The 15,656-nt window shown below is 42.0% G+C and overlaps 1 protein-coding gene across 2 annotated transcripts in view; it reads right to left on the bottom strand.

Moving 5' to 3' along the window:
* PGBD2 (piggyBac transposable element derived 2) overlaps window positions 1–15,656 on the bottom strand; it is an 85,828-nt gene that overhangs the window by 42,211 nt on the left and 27,961 nt on the right. Inside the window, exons 3-4 of one of the 2 annotated variants that reach the window (XR_005371285.1) lie at window positions 15,217–15,378; window positions 4,820–4,964 (exon numbers count right to left, since the gene is read on the bottom strand). The gene's annotated coding sequence lies outside the window, so the exon portion shown is untranslated. Of the gene's footprint in view, window positions 1–4,819; window positions 4,965–15,216; window positions 15,379–15,656 lie in introns of those variants that run through there. The other variant, XR_005371284.1, reaches the window with a different exon arrangement.

Genomic DNA, 15,656 nt, shown 5'->3' with positions numbered 1-15,656 from the left:
TTGGGTGGCGAACGGCGAAGAGCCGCTGACCGGCGAGCCGGGGGCGGGGACGGGCGGCGGGGTCTCGGCCGAGCCCAGCACGGGCGCGGGCAGCATGAGGTAGCGCCGGGGCGCGGGCAGGCAGGGCAGCAGCTCGGGCCCCGGCTCTGGACGTTGCTCGCCCCGGGAAGGCTGCGCCCCAGCCCGCCCTCGCGTCCCCGCCGCTCTCTCCGGCCCCCGCCCACCCCGCCAGCGCCGGCCCACCTCAGCCTCAGGCCCCGCCCCCGCCCCCGCCCGCCCTCTCCCCGCAGCTGAGGCCCCGGCGAGGAGCGCGCCGCCCAATCGCCGCCGCGCCTGGCCAGGGGGCGGGGCCTGCCCAAGCCCGCGAGGCTCCGCCGGCCGCGGCGAGAGGCTGGGAGGTGCGAAGGCGCTTGCCCAGCCCCGCCCCCGCCCCCGCCCCAGCCGCGGCCTCTGATTGGGCCTTGCTGTGCGTGGCGCTCCTCTAGGAAGGTCAAGGGATCGTTTGTTAATGACGGACGGACTAATTGGGTCCGCCTGCGTTAGCCCCGCCCACGGGGGGCGGAGCTCCGCCGCCGGGCGCGCAGCGCGGCTAATTGAGTAACTTGTATCAAAATCCTAGAGAACACGGGCAACACCCTTTTTGAACTCGGCCACAGTAAGTTCTTGCAAGATACATCCACGAAGGCAAAAGAAACAAGAGCAAAAATGAACTATTGGGACTTCATCAAGATAAGAAGCTTTTGCACAGCGAAGGATACAGTCAACAAAACTCAAAGACAACCTACAGAATGGGAGAAGATGTTTGCAAATGACCTATCAGATAAAGGGCTAGTTTCCAAGATCTATAAAGAACTTCTTAAACTCAACCCAAAGAAACAAACAATCCAATCATGAAATGGGCAAAAGACATGAACAGAAATCTCACAGAGGAAGACATAGACATGGCCAACATGCACATGAGAAAATGCTCTGCATCACTTGCCATCAGGGAAATACAGATCAAAACCACAATGAGATACCACCTCACACCAGTGAGAATGGGGAACATTAACAAGGCAGGAAACCACAAATGTTGGAGAGGATGCGCAGAAAAGGGAACCCTCTCACACTGTTGGTGGGAATGTGAACTGGTGCAGCCACTCTGGAAAACTGTGTGGAGGTTCCTCAAAGAGTTAATAATAGACTGCCCTACGACCCAGCAATTGCACTGCTGGGGATTGACCCCAAAGATACAGATGCAATGAAACGCCGGGACACCTGCACCCCGATGTTTCTAGCAGCAATGTCCACGATAGCAAACTGTGGAAGGAGCCTCGGTGTCCATCGAAAGATGAATGGATAAAGAAGATGTGGTTTATGTATACAATGGAATATTCCTCAGCCATTAGAAACGACAAATACCCACCATTTGCTTTGACGTGGATGGAACTGGAGGGTATTATGCTGAGTGAATTAAGTCAATCGGAGAAGCACAAACATTATATGTTCTCATTCATTTGGGGAATATAAATAATAGTGAAAGGGAATATAAGGGAAGGGAGAAGAAATGTGTGGGAAATATCAGAAAGGGAGACAGAACATGAAGACTCCTAACTCTGGGAAACGAACTAGGGGTGGTGGAAGGGGAGGAGGGCGGGGGGTGGGGGTGAATGGGTGATGGGCACTGAGAGTCGCACTTGACGGGATGAGCACTGGGTGTTATTCTGTATGTTGGCAAATTGACACCAATAAAAAAGAAATGTATTATAAAAAAAAAAAACACAATGAGATATCACCTCACATCAGTGAGGATGGCTAAAAGTAACAAGACAGGAGACAACACATGTTGGACAGGATGTGGAGAAAGGGGAACCCTCATGTACTCTGGGTAGGAATGCAAGCTGGTACAGCCACTGTGGAAAACAGTGTGGAGGTTCCTCAAGAAGTTAAAAATAGAGCTACCGTATGACCCAGCAATGGCACTCCTGGGTATTTACTCCAAAGAGACTGATGTAGTGAAACGCCGTGACACTTGCATCCCAATGTTCATAGCAGCAATGTCCACAATAGTCAAACTGTGGAAGGAGCCTTGATGTCCATTGACAGATGACTGCATAAAGAAGATATCTATATATACAATGGAATATTACTCAGCCATCAGGAAGGATGAGTACCTACCATTTACATATAACATGGATGGAACTGGAGGGTATTATGCTGAGTGAAATAAGTCAATTTGAGAAGGACAATCATCATATGGTTTCATTCATATGTGGAATATAAGAAATGGTGAAAGGAGCTATAAGGGAAAGGAGTCGAACTGAGAGGGAAAAAGTAAGAGAGGGAGACAAACCATGAGAGACTTCTGGGAAAGAAACAAAGGCTTGCAGAAGGGGAGGTGGATGGGGAGATGGGGTGACTGGATGATGGGCACTAAGAAGAGCACTTGATGGGATGAGCACTGAGTGTTACACTATATGTTGGCAAATTGAATTTAAATTTAAAAAAATAACCACCTTCCTGTAGGAGATAAATGGAATTAAAGAGTCAGTGTGGGGGACCCCTAGGTGGCTCAGCAGTTTAGTGCCTGCCTTCAGCCCACGGCATGATCCTGGAGTCCCAGGATCGGGTCCCACATTGGGCTACCTGTGTGGGGCCTGCTTCTCCCTCTGGTGTCTCTGCCTCAATCTCTCTCTCTCTATCTATCTCTCTCTGTGTCTCATGAATAAATAAATAAAATCTTTAAAAAAAAGAGTCAGTGTGGGTTTACTAAGAAGGCTTAGTAGGGCAGAGGTTGTTTCAGGCAAAGAGATAGCTTGTCAAGTCAGTAATGTAAGAAGGATCATGGGCCATTTGGGGACCTGTTTTGATTATGTTGGCTAGCTGGAGGAGACTGCAAGATGCAGGTACAAAGTCTGGGCATCAATCAGGGAAATACAAATCAAAACCACAATGAGGGGCAGCCCCGGTGGCGCAGCGGTTTAGCGCCGCCTGCAGCCTAAAGGCGTGATCCTGGAGACCCGGGATCGAGTCCCACATTGGGTTCCCTGCATGGAGCCTGCTTCTCCCTCTGCCTGTGTCTCTGCCTCTCTCTCTAGCTGTGTCTCTATGAATAAATAAATTTAAAAAAAAAAAAAAACCACAATGAGATACCACCCCACACCAGTGAAAATGGGGAACATTAACAAGGCAGGAAACCACAAATGTTGGAGAGGATGCGGAGAAAGGGGAACCCTCTTACACTGTTGGTGGGAATGTGAACTGGTGCAGCCACTCTGGAAAACTGTGTGGAGGTTCCTCAAACAGTTAAAAATAGACCTGCCCTATGACCCAGCAATTGCACTGCTGGGGATTTACCCCAAAGATACAGATGCAATGAAACGCCGGGACACCTGCACCCCGATGTTTCTAGCAGCAATGTCCACAATAGCAAACTGTGGAAGGAGCCTCGGTGTCCTTCGAAAGATGAATGGATAAAGAAGATGTGGTTTATGTATACAATGGAATATTACTCAGCCATTAGAAACGACAAATACCCACCATTTGCTTCGAAGTGGATGGAACTGGAGGGTATTATGCTGAGTGAAGTAAGCAAATCAGAGAAGGACAAACAGGGTATGTTCTCATTCATTTGGGGAATATAAATAATAGTGAAAGGGAATATAAGGGAAGGGAGAAGAAGTGTGTGGGAAATATCAGAAAGGGAGACAGAACATAAAGACTCCTAATTCTGGGAAACGAACTAGGGGTGGTGGAAGGGGAGGAGGGCGGGGGGTGGGGGTGAATGGGTGACGGGCACTGAGGGGGGGCACTTGATGGGATGAGCACTGGGTGTTATTCTGTATGTTGGTAAATTGAACACCAATAAAATTTCTTTTTTTTTTTTTTAGTGATAGTCACAGCGAGAGAGAGAGAGACGCAGAGACACAGGCAGAGGGAGAAGCAGGCTCTATGCACCAGAAGCCGGATGTGGGATTCGATTCCAGGTCTCCAGGATCGTGCCCCGGGCCAAAGGCAGGCGCTAAACCGCTGCGCCACCCAGGGATCCCAAAAAATAAATTTATTAAAAAAAAAAAAAAAGTCTGGGCATCAGGTTAGAAATCAAAGTGTCCACACCAAAACACTAACCACTAGGACATGCTGGTTATTAGGAGAAGCTAGGAGCATATTATAGGAATCTAAAGGCAACAATTGAGATGTTGCCAGAAGAATTTATACCATTATCAGGGTCAGATAATTGGTTAAACATAGTCTTTTCCTCAGTGGTGATGATTTTCTGGCTATTTTTTTAGTTTTTTTCCTAGTTTATTCATTCAACAAATAGTTATTGAATATTTCATACACATTAGGCACTAGGCAGTGGCTATACAGTTATGACCGAAATGTTGAAAGTGTACTATTGGAGCTTGCTTTTCATTTTGTGCAAGTATGGGACTTGCCACTCAGCAGAAAAGGCTGGTGATGGATTTGAGCCCCGAGGATGGAGTAGGTGTGCCAAATCTGCTACTTCTCTGGTCTAGACCATACCATTTCTTGCCTGATGGCCACTGCATCTGCTTCTCTTCTTGCTGGGCCCTCTAACTAGGATAATTTATTCAACCATTGAGTCAAGTCCCATTATTTCTCTACTCAAAACCCTCCTTACATTGGTCCCATGTGGTCTTATATAAATTTAGAACTCTTTCACCTTTCTGATTTCATCTGCTGCTTTGCTTCAGTGGTAGCAGCTTCTTGGCTGCACATCAGATCCCATCATTTTCTTGCTCACAGCTTTCAATAACTTACTATGACACACTGGATGAGTCAGCCTCGGCTGCCATAATAAAGTACCATAGACTGGGTGGTTAAACAACAGAAATTTATTTTCTCACAGTTCTGGAGGCTAGAATTCCCAGATCAAGGTGCTGGCTGATCCAGTTCCTGGCCAGAGCTCTCTTGGCTTGCAGATTGCTGCCTTCACACCAAATCCTCACATGGCCTTTCCTCTGTAATGTGAGGAGGGAAATGGAGAGGAAGAGATCTCTTTTCATTCTCAGCAGACCAGCAGTCCTAGTAGATTAGGGCCCTACCCTTGGACCTCATTCACCCTTACTTACCTCCTAATGACTCTATCTCTAAATATAGTCACACTGAGAACTAGAATTTCAACATACGAATTGGAGGGGGACACAATTCGTCCATAATATGTGCAGAATAAAATCAAGCCTAGAAGCCTGGAAGCCTTGCACAATCTGATTCCTGCTTGCATCTCCAATCCAATCTCTTACCTCTCCCTCACTGTTACTTCCCTGTAGGTACACAAGGGCAATTCATGGCACATGCCAGAAACCACACCAAGAAATTGTATCTGCATCAATTCAATTTAGATCTTCCCCGGAAGGAGCTCCATTCAGTGATAGCATCTGACATCTCCAATCATACTTGAAGGCCAACCTGTCCTCAGATACAGACAGAACCTATTACGGAATTGTGGTGCTTTCTGTCCTTGGCAGCTATTGCTGCTAAATGTACAACTGAGCCAGAGAATGCCTAGCCAACAGAAGGGTCTCACAGGAAAGAAATAATTTCAACAGTGCCCTATATTCCAGTAGGTATTACATATCAAGAACTATAAAAATATTCATGCACTCTGACCCACTTTGGTAATTCCACAACTGGAGTTTTGTCTCAGAAAAGTAACTTAAAATAAGAAACAAGGACTATATGTATGAAGAGGTTGATAGCACATAATTTGAAACTGCCAAAAATAAAAAAGTGTTAAGCTAAAAATACCCTAAATTTTAAGGAATAGAGAAATGCATATGAATTATAAAATATCAATATGCTGGAATATTTTAGTCATTAAAACAAAAAATATGGTTGTCATGGAAAACATTTTGTATTGTTTTTTAAAAGATTTTATTTATTTATTCATGAGAGACACACAGAGAGAGGCAGAGACATAAGCAGAGGGAGAAGCAGACTCCTTGCAGGAGCCTGATGCAGGACTTGATCCTAGGATCCTGGGATCTCTACCTGAGCCAAAGGCAGATGCTCAACCACTGAGCCACCCAGGCATCTCAGAAAATACTTTTGAAACAAGTTTAGGTAAATAAGAAAATTAGAACTCAAAATCAACGTACATTATAATTCAACTGTATAAAAACTTTGTATATGTTCATAATGACAATAACTGGTACTAGCTGCACATTGTTGAGTGCTTCTTTCCCAGATGCTATTCTAAGCACTTACCTCATCTTTTATACTTACAAAAATCTTTCAAAATAAACATTATTGTCTTGAAATAACAAGAGGCTCAGAGAGCTGAGGTTAATTTAATAAGCAAGTGGGAGAACAGATTTTGAATCCAGATTCGTCTGACTTAAAATTTTATGCATTTTCCTTTCCCAAAGGTACTTTTCCAAAGTTGGAAAGGACAAACATGGAAAAAACAAGAATACAAAAAGTCTAGTTGTCATATAAAGGTAGCATGATTATAAGACAAAATCTTATTTTTGTATTTTATATATTTTTATTACATTTTGAAACTGAATCAATACTTCTTGTAAAAGGAACCCACTATGCAGTCTGGCTCCTCACACAAAACAGTAATAGTGATATCTATGAATTGCCTGAAACATGCCAAGTTCAATGTGTGTCTTCCTCAACTCCATTTACATTTGAATTAACATACCAACCAGTGAGCAAGAGCAATAAATTATAGGCGTTATTGTAGGAGTACAACCCTCTTCTGAAGGCAAACCAGACTGTAGTTCTAAGTTCTGTTATGCAAGCTTCCAATAGAGATAGATAGTCTCTGAGGATCTTTTCCTACATTCCAAGCCACAAGAAGGAAGGATTACTAACTCGCCTTAAGGCCAATAGAAGAGAGCTTCAGCAAAAAAAAAAAAAAAAAAAAAAAAAAAAAAAAAAAAAAAAAAAAAAAAAAAAAAAGAAGAGAGCTTCAGCAATATAATTTCAAAAGATTGGGGGTCTTTACAAGAAGGGGAAAAGGTCATTTCCCTCCCTTGCTGGTTGATAATGAACTGCAAAAACTCATTAGATTCAGCATGAATGAAGCCTGGTGTATAGATTGGCGAGAAGGTTCTTAGGAGAGCTTGATATGTGTGTCCTGGAATCTGGGAGCATCCATGAGCCTAGAAACCAGTGCTTCCTTCTCTCCTAAAGTAGAAGGCAATGGGGGAGCTGCCTACATAACCACCACCTTGCATTGCAAGTTTACATGTGTTAAATGGTTAAATGGATGTCAAAAGTGATAACTGGGTTTGTGGTGATCTTATAAGTAGGCTGTCCCAAAAGGAAGCCTGCTAGCATGAGGGGATCTCAGCAAAAGGAGACTGTGAGTTCCTCCACCATGGGCAGTTGCTGAGGGGGGATGGTGTTTTAAGAGCAGAGGCAAACAGTATGTTGCCCAGGTTAGGGTCTGAGTAGAGCCTCTTAAATAACTCATAACCTGAGTCCTAACAAGAGAACCAGTCTTTGGGATGCACTGGCAGCCAAATTGCAATAGCACCAATTAGGTAAGTAATTAGTCCCATCTTCTCTGATCCTTCTTCATCTAATTTGACCCTGAAGAAGCCAGAAGCAGCAAATAAATAAAGTGGATGTTTGACTGGCTCAGTCTAGATGTTGGTTGGGGCTGCAGTCATCTGAAGGCTTGACTGGGGCTGGAGAATCTGCTACTTAGGTGACTCATTCATGTGCCTGGTGAGTTGGTGCTGGGTGTTGGCAGGAGACCTCAGTTCTTCACTACATGGAACTCTCCATTGAGTGTGTTTAAGACATGATTGCTGGGGCAGCCCGGGTGGCTCAGCAGTCTAATGCCTGCCTTTGGCCCGGGGCATGATCCTAGAGACCCAGTATCGAGTCCCATGTCGGGCTCCCTGCATGGAGCCTGCTTTTCCCTCTGCCTCTCTCTCTCTCTCTCTCTCTCTCTCTCTCTCTGTGTGTGTGTGTGTGTGTGTGTGTGCCTTTCATGAATGGATGAATAAAATCCTTTAAAAAAAAAAGAAGACATGATTGCTGGCATCCTGAGAGCAAGCAAGTCAAAAGCACATGTCAAAAGCCAAAATATCTTTTATACCCTAGCCTTGAAAGTCATATGCCATCATTTCTGCAATACCCTTATAGAAGTCAGAGGTATTTTGTGTGGGTGGGGATTGCACAAGAGTGTGAATAGCAGGAGGTGAGAATCATTGAAGGGAGAGGTAATGGGATGCCTGGATGGCTCAGCAGTTGGGCATCTGCCTTTGGTTCAGGTCGTGATCCTGAGTTCCTGGAATTGAGTGCCACATCAGGCTCCCTGAATGGAGCCTACTTCTCTCTCTGCTTCTCTGTGTCTCTCATGAATAAATAAATAATTTCTTTAAAAAAAAAAGAAGAAGGGAGAGATAGTGTTAGGACAGAGCTAAAGTTGGAAGAGGAGAGAGGCTTTGAATGGGACATATGATTGAATATGTAACTTAGACCACACTGGACTTCTTCATATCTGAAAGTGAACAGACTTAATGTAAATAGATTTTATAGCTGGAAAAATTATGGGAAGGATTGCAACTAGTGTTAGGTCATTTTCTAAGGCTATAAGTACTGGCACTTTGACATTTGCCACCTGAATATGTGTGGAATCTCCTTTAGATATCACAGTAACTTTATTTAACATACAAATGACATGGTAATGCTGTATAATATTTGCTACCACGTTATGCAATTTAACTATTAATGTGTTACACTTCAAAGTGTTTGTAAGCTTCACATGCAATATGACTACAGTTCTCTGTAAACAGTTCAGCACCTGTAAACGGAAAGAGAATATGGACTCCTGTTGTGTGGATTGGGACCTTTATGGAGACTTCTCTGTTATGTGATTATTGCCTGGATGGGCTGTGTCAGGTGTCAGGATGAGAAGACTCTATGAGCACTGATAACTAGTCGTGAAAGGAAGGATCATCCCAAAGCCAAGAGTTACCAGCAAAGTAGGAAGTTAAGAGTTAAGAGTTAAGAGTTCAATGGCCAAGCCTTGTAGGTTGTCACCTGTGGGGCTAGATGATTCCTTAGGTCCCAGCTCATTTTTGTGGTTATACTTCCATTGGAATCTTGATCCTCTTTTCTGCAAGCATCAGAAACATGTATACTCCCAGGAAATAACCTTTTGCATTATTGAACATTTAACATCTCTAACCAAAGGAAGTTGGGATATTTGCCTTATATTTGTGTGACTATAGGAAATATGTCAGCAAATCTATTTGGCTCCACCTTAGAGGCCAATCAATTCTCACCTTTCCTGGGCTCTTATTCTGGGTGAGCTACATTTTCCTGCATGGATTTCTGGGATGTGTCTGGTGGCTTCCCTTTTGGTCCCCAGAATCTCATCCCCACACAAAGCCAAAGGGATCCTTCTAAAACACATCCAGATCATGTCACCACCTTGCTCAAAACCCTCCAATGGCTTTCCTTCTTCCTTACTAAAATCCAATCTTTAAAATACCATTCTTTGATCCAGAAACTCCTTTTTAGGGTGTATACCCAAAAGATTTAAAAGGAAACACTCAAATATTTGTATATCCATGTTCATAACAGCATTATTCACAATAGTCATAGGTCAGAGCAATAAAGTACCAATGGCAGATGAATGAATAAACAAAATGTGCTAATACACATAACAAAATATTATCCAGTCATAAAGAGGAGGGAAATTCTAACATATGCTACAGCATGGATAAACTGTAGAAGACATTATGCTAAGTGAAATAAACTGGTCAAAAAAGGAAAATAAATAAATAACTATTCTTTAGCCAGAAAAAAAAAATCCTTCTTACCAAGTACCTCACTAAACAAGCTTCTGTCAACAGCTTCCAAGAAGCCAACCAACTGTTGGCAGAAAATATTTTATTAACATTTGGCTTATATGGTTGCAATGCCTCTCCAATGTTCAGGAATACTTAAAACTTGGAATTTGGGCAGAAAGCTGCTTGCATAACATTTTAATGCCCAACAAGCCCACTGAAGAGGCCTCGGCCCCTAACAATATAATGCAGCTTGACTTGGAACCTCTTTCTACAATTCTATCAAGTTACAGAATAATTTATAGAAAACTGATGAGGAGAGATGTTATACTTTGTGTTTACAGAAAAGATTACCCTAAAGGTTTGGATTTATTGCCTTGTAGTTCATTAATCAATTTTGTATCCAATTTGACAATCTTATTTTTAGAATTCCTTCTTTCACTTATTAATCCACTTTCTTACATCCTTCCAGAACCTGCATTGTCACCCAGCAGGTTCCCTCATTAATGAGTTGATTAAAACATTGACATGGGTTTCCTATTTGTATGAAGGGTGTGTATATATCATTTTTTCTAATACATAATTTTAATTTCATATTTATTCAAAAAGCTCTCTTGGATTTCTATAGGCATAGCTTTTTGTTATATACCACAAAAGGGATTATAACTGAAAGCAATTAGTTAAGGAATTTCTAAATCCTGTTTATATTCATAGGCTAATTCTTCTAACACATTTTTCAACTCAGAGTCATCAGTGTTTGTGTTTTTCCACAGGTAGTGGTGATGGTAACATTTCTCAAAATTATGCTCCTGAATTCAGACATCTCCTGAATATTGCAATTCAGCAAGTTCTGATGCTTGCATTTTTTTATTTTGCATGTGTTCAGTAATTTTTCTTCATACATTATAGTAATGAAGTATAATACAGCTTTATCTACAAGATCTTTTCTTAGGCCTAATAAAACATTATATTATTGCTTTGCATGACAAAGTGGAATTATGGCCATTTTATTTCTCCAAGAAACATACTTACTTCATTACACCAAATTTATGTTCTCTTCTTTCATTTTTGTGCTCTTCTCTAAATACATTAACTTTGTGTATCCAGTTGCTTTATTGGAGTTTAATTAATATACACAAACCTGCATATATTTAAAGTGTACAATTTGGTAAGATTTGACATATATGTATGCCTATGAACTATCACCAGAATCAGGATCATGGATGTATTTCTCATCCCTCCCAAAGTTTCTATGCTGTGTTTATCACATTTTGAACATTACATTTTAACACTAATATGAAGAAGCTTTCTATATAAATTGTAAGTAAATACTGAGTAAACTGTAAAAGAAATTTCCTAGCTAGTTTTTAAAATTAGATTTAAAAAAAATTAAATTAGATTCAGTAAGCCAACATATCATACATCATTAGTTTCAGATGTAGTGTTCAATAATTCACCAGTTGCACATAACACCCAGTGCTCATCACATCATGTGCCCTCCTTAATGCCCATCACCCAGTTACCCCATCCCCCCACCCACCTCCCTTCCAGCAGCCCTGAGTTTCCCAGAGTTAAAAGTATCTCTTATTTCTTCCCAGTTTTCCCTCCCTTCCCCTATGATCTTCTGTGCTGTTTCTTATATTCCACGTATGAGTAAAACCATATAATTGTTTTTCTCCAATTGACTTATTTCACTCAGCGTAACATGCTCCAGTTCCATCCATATTGATAGAGGATAAAATCTTATTAACTACTCTTCAACAAACCGAACTACTGTCAACTTTATGGAGAATCTTACATCTAAGTCAAGCCTCAAAAATAGTTCAAATAAGCAAAATTTAGGATCTTTTAAAATTAACCATTGAAATAAATTATGACTATAATTTGCTATATGAATTTTTCTTAATGCTACTCAAATGTGGTTTCAAGAACATAGCTACAAATTACCCATTATTTCCATATTTTGCTTATTATGGACATTGCTGAGATAAACATTGGGGTGCATGTACCCCTTCAAATCACTATTTTTTCATACTTTGGATAAAGATCTATAACCCAGACTTTCACCAAGATAAAGAAGAGGTGGTGTAGGTATATATGATGTTATGTATGTACACACACACACACACACGCACAAACACATGCACACACACACACACACACACTAGAATACTACTCAGTCATCAAAAGGAACGAAATCTTGCCATTTGCAACAACATGAATGGAACTCGAGGTACTCTGCTAAGTGAAATAAGTCAATCGGAGAAAGACAAACACCATATGATTTCACTCATATGTGGAATTTAAGAAACAAAACTGATGGACATGGAGAAGAGAAGGAAAAATACAATAAGATAAAAACAGAGCAGGAGGCAAACCATAAGAGACTCTTAATCGTAGGAAACAGAGTGAGAGTCACTGGAGGGGAGGTGGGTGGTGGATGGGGTACCTGGGGGATGGGCATTAAGGAGGGCATGTGAGGTGATGAGCACTAGGTGTTATATGCAACTGATGAATCACTACATTCTACCCCTGAACTAATACTACACTATATGTTAACTAACTTGGATTTAAATAAAATCTAAAAAAAAAAAAAAAAAAATTCACACATTCTTGTGTACAGTGAAGAACACACTCTGCATCCAATTCAAAAAGCAGTAATGGGGCATTCGATACGTGAATCATCAGTTACCAAGAACTAGCTCACTACCATCTTTAAGATATTAACAAATCACAATTTCTAAGCTTTTTATTAAATCGGGGACTTCCACTTCCTGAGAAGATTTATACATGGTGCAAGCCAAAGCCTCCATCCCAACAACCAGAAAAGGCTGATTACGCACAAATGTGCTCCCAGCGATAGTAAGGAAGCTGTCAGATGACCAGAACTAGGTAACGGATCTGTGCAGAGGACAGAGAGCCCTTCACTGAGGAGGCTGATGACGGGGCACCATTTTGTCCCCAGGCCACTTGCCAATTTCAGCTCAGGACATCAGCTCCACTGGGAGAAGAGGACACCAGCATCAATCATGACCACCATACAGTGACACACTGGAAACTCAAGGAGGCCCAGATGCAAGGCTGACATTCCCACAGGACGTGTGCTTTGGCAAGGTGGGAGGTGAAGGGGACAAGACCGAGCAAAGCTTACTGTGGCCTCGCAGCACCTACGGGATGAGCCTCTGCAAGCAAGAAGGGGTCTGCCACAAACCCAGACCCACCCACGTGGGAGGTGCCAGATGACTAAGATGCACGGGGCATAGGACTAAGTATGACACTCGAAATCCCTGAAAGGACTGGCATAGTGCTTGTGAGGCCTTCCAGTGCTGAGGACAAAGAGCCCGCTTCTGACTAGTGGGTCTCAATCAAAACACAGAGTGTCCACAGGGGAAAAACGGACAAATTACAGGGGCACTGAAGGCCAGCTCAATGCACCAAAGAGAAAAAGGGACTATCGACCAACCAAATAAACCATCTGACCCTTGATGTTCTTTCATTCACCATGTTAGACACACGTCCAAAGAATTACCAGAAACATATATGGGAAGGAAAATGCAACCAATAATTCAGAATGAAAATAAGCAAAGACTGCGAAGTAAGTAAGATCATCGTGGTAAGACAAACAGATAACAAGACGGACAAAAGTGGATGCAATCAATGGAGAACTGAATGAGAAAAGTGTAATGCATATGAAGAAATCACATGGATATTCTAGACCTATAAAATAAACTATCTTTCATCAAGCATTCATCGATGACTTAACAGAAAACTCAGATGGCATAGGAAAGGACAAGATTGGTGGGTTCTGAGACAGAGCAAACAGACAATACCAAAACCGAAGAGCAAGCAGAAGAAGCAATGAAAAGAACAGAAGACACACGGTCCACAGCAAAAGGCCCATCATACTTGTACTTGAGGTCCCAGGAAAAGAGGTACAGACAGAAGCAACATCCAGAGAGAGAACAGCCAAGGATCCCAAACTGCAGAAAGACACCAACTCCCATATTCAAGAGGCAGAATGAAAACACGTGTGCGCTTACAGGCACACACAGCACAAGCGTGTACATATACACACAGGCATGCATCACATACAGGTCACATGATCATCAAAATACAGAAAAACAAAAAGAAAATCACAAAAGCAGCTGTGGCGGGGGGTGGGGGTTGGGAAGACACACTGCCTTCAAAAGAACAATAGGTTGTATAGAAATACAACATGGGAAAATCAAGTTCTGGCCATTTGGGGTTTGGAGGGAGACTGGAGGAAAATAGTATATTTGAATCACATTTTAAAAAAACCTTCTAGGTAATGTGTTGAGTAGTATGCTAAGTGTTCAAAAATTTATGACACGTTATTTAAATTTCACAACTTTCTGAACTAAATATTACTATTACTTCCTTTTACACATAGAAACTCTAAGCTCCTTGCCAAAGGCCTCACAATTCCTAAGTCACAGAACGAAGACACAAGCCCAGAGTTGTCTGAAACGACGGTGATGCTCGCAAACAGTCTGCTGCTATAGTGCTTCATCCAAAGAGAAGGAGGCATGAGCATTAGTGGAATGATGTAAGAGTTATAGTAGAAAGGTAATGAAATAATATGCAAAGATTAAAGACCAGAAAATAAAGGGGGGGCCAAAACAAAGGGAACCTCAAAGCTGCAGGGGACAGAGAATAAAGCAGTGTAACAAAGTTAAAATTAAAGTGACGAGTAAACAGGGAAACCGTGAACCACACTTGCTTGACACAGTGAGCGAGAGCGATGGAAACACGGCATTTGATCAAATCACACTATGTACTTTTTTCTCAATCTGCTAACAGTTTGAGATCAAGGATATAATGATACAATACGATTAAACTTTAAAACACGTATGGGGTTTCATTGCATAATCTTAATGAATTCTCAGAAGACAACTCAGTATATCTAGTGGTGAGATCACTAATAGAAAAAATATAAATCTGGGATCCCTGGGTGGTGCAGCGGTTTGGCGCCTGCCTTTGGCCCAGGGCGCGATCCTGGAGACCCGGGATCGAATCCCACATCGGGCTCCCGGTGCATGGAGCCTGCTTCTCCCTCTGCCTGTGTCTCTGCCTCTCTCTGTGACTATCATAAATAAATTTAAAAAAAATTTTAAAAAAAAAGAAAAAATATAAATCTTTTCTAATAGTTAAAATATAAAACGAGAGAATAACCATGACAATTTCACCAACATTGCAATGGATCAAAAAATACCAAACTGTATACAAAAAACTACAAAAATTCTCAAATTCACAAATGAGTAACTATGACAGTTTATGATGTGCAAAATACCAACCGTGAAATTAGCATCTTTCAAATATATAAAAATAGAGGATAAATCATGGAATAAAGGCTTCATTATTTTAACCTACCTCCAAGCCATAAACATGTAAGAATGTGTTGGCAGGAAAAGACTGAATAAAAACCAGCTCTTACCGGGAGGATCATAGAAGAGACCACCCAAGGGAAATAGTCCTGAAGTCACGTAGCACAGCCTCAACCATTGGACCCAGGAACCGAACCCGTCACAATACACAAGAGCAGGACACTGCAGGGGGTTCCAGAGCCAGTCACAGTGATTGAATTGAACCATTGCTCCTAGAAGAAACACAGGGTTAGGACAGTGTGGTCAACACCTCAATATATAATCTTGTTTCATTTGCGTTTCCGCTTAGAGACCCCCGTGTAATACACATGATGGATTAACGCTGAACTCTGCCAACAGCATTATACCTGGACTCTGAAGGAAGCTTACCTACCTTGCCTATTTTCTCTGTGTGTACCTCACACCCTTCCCGAGCTTCACATTTCAGCATTAGGGCTACTTTAAGGCAGCGGAATCACCCACCAAAAGCACAGAACTGTGAACATGCGGC

The sequence above is a fragment of the Canis lupus genome, chromosome 16 (assembly GCF_011100685.1).
Source record: "Canis lupus familiaris isolate Mischka breed German Shepherd chromosome 16, alternate assembly UU_Cfam_GSD_1.0, whole genome shotgun sequence".
NCBI lineage: Eukaryota > Metazoa > Chordata > Mammalia > Carnivora > Canidae > Canis > Canis lupus.
Note: the sequence above shows the minus strand (reverse complement) of the source record. Positions and strands in the feature narration are given on the sequence as shown.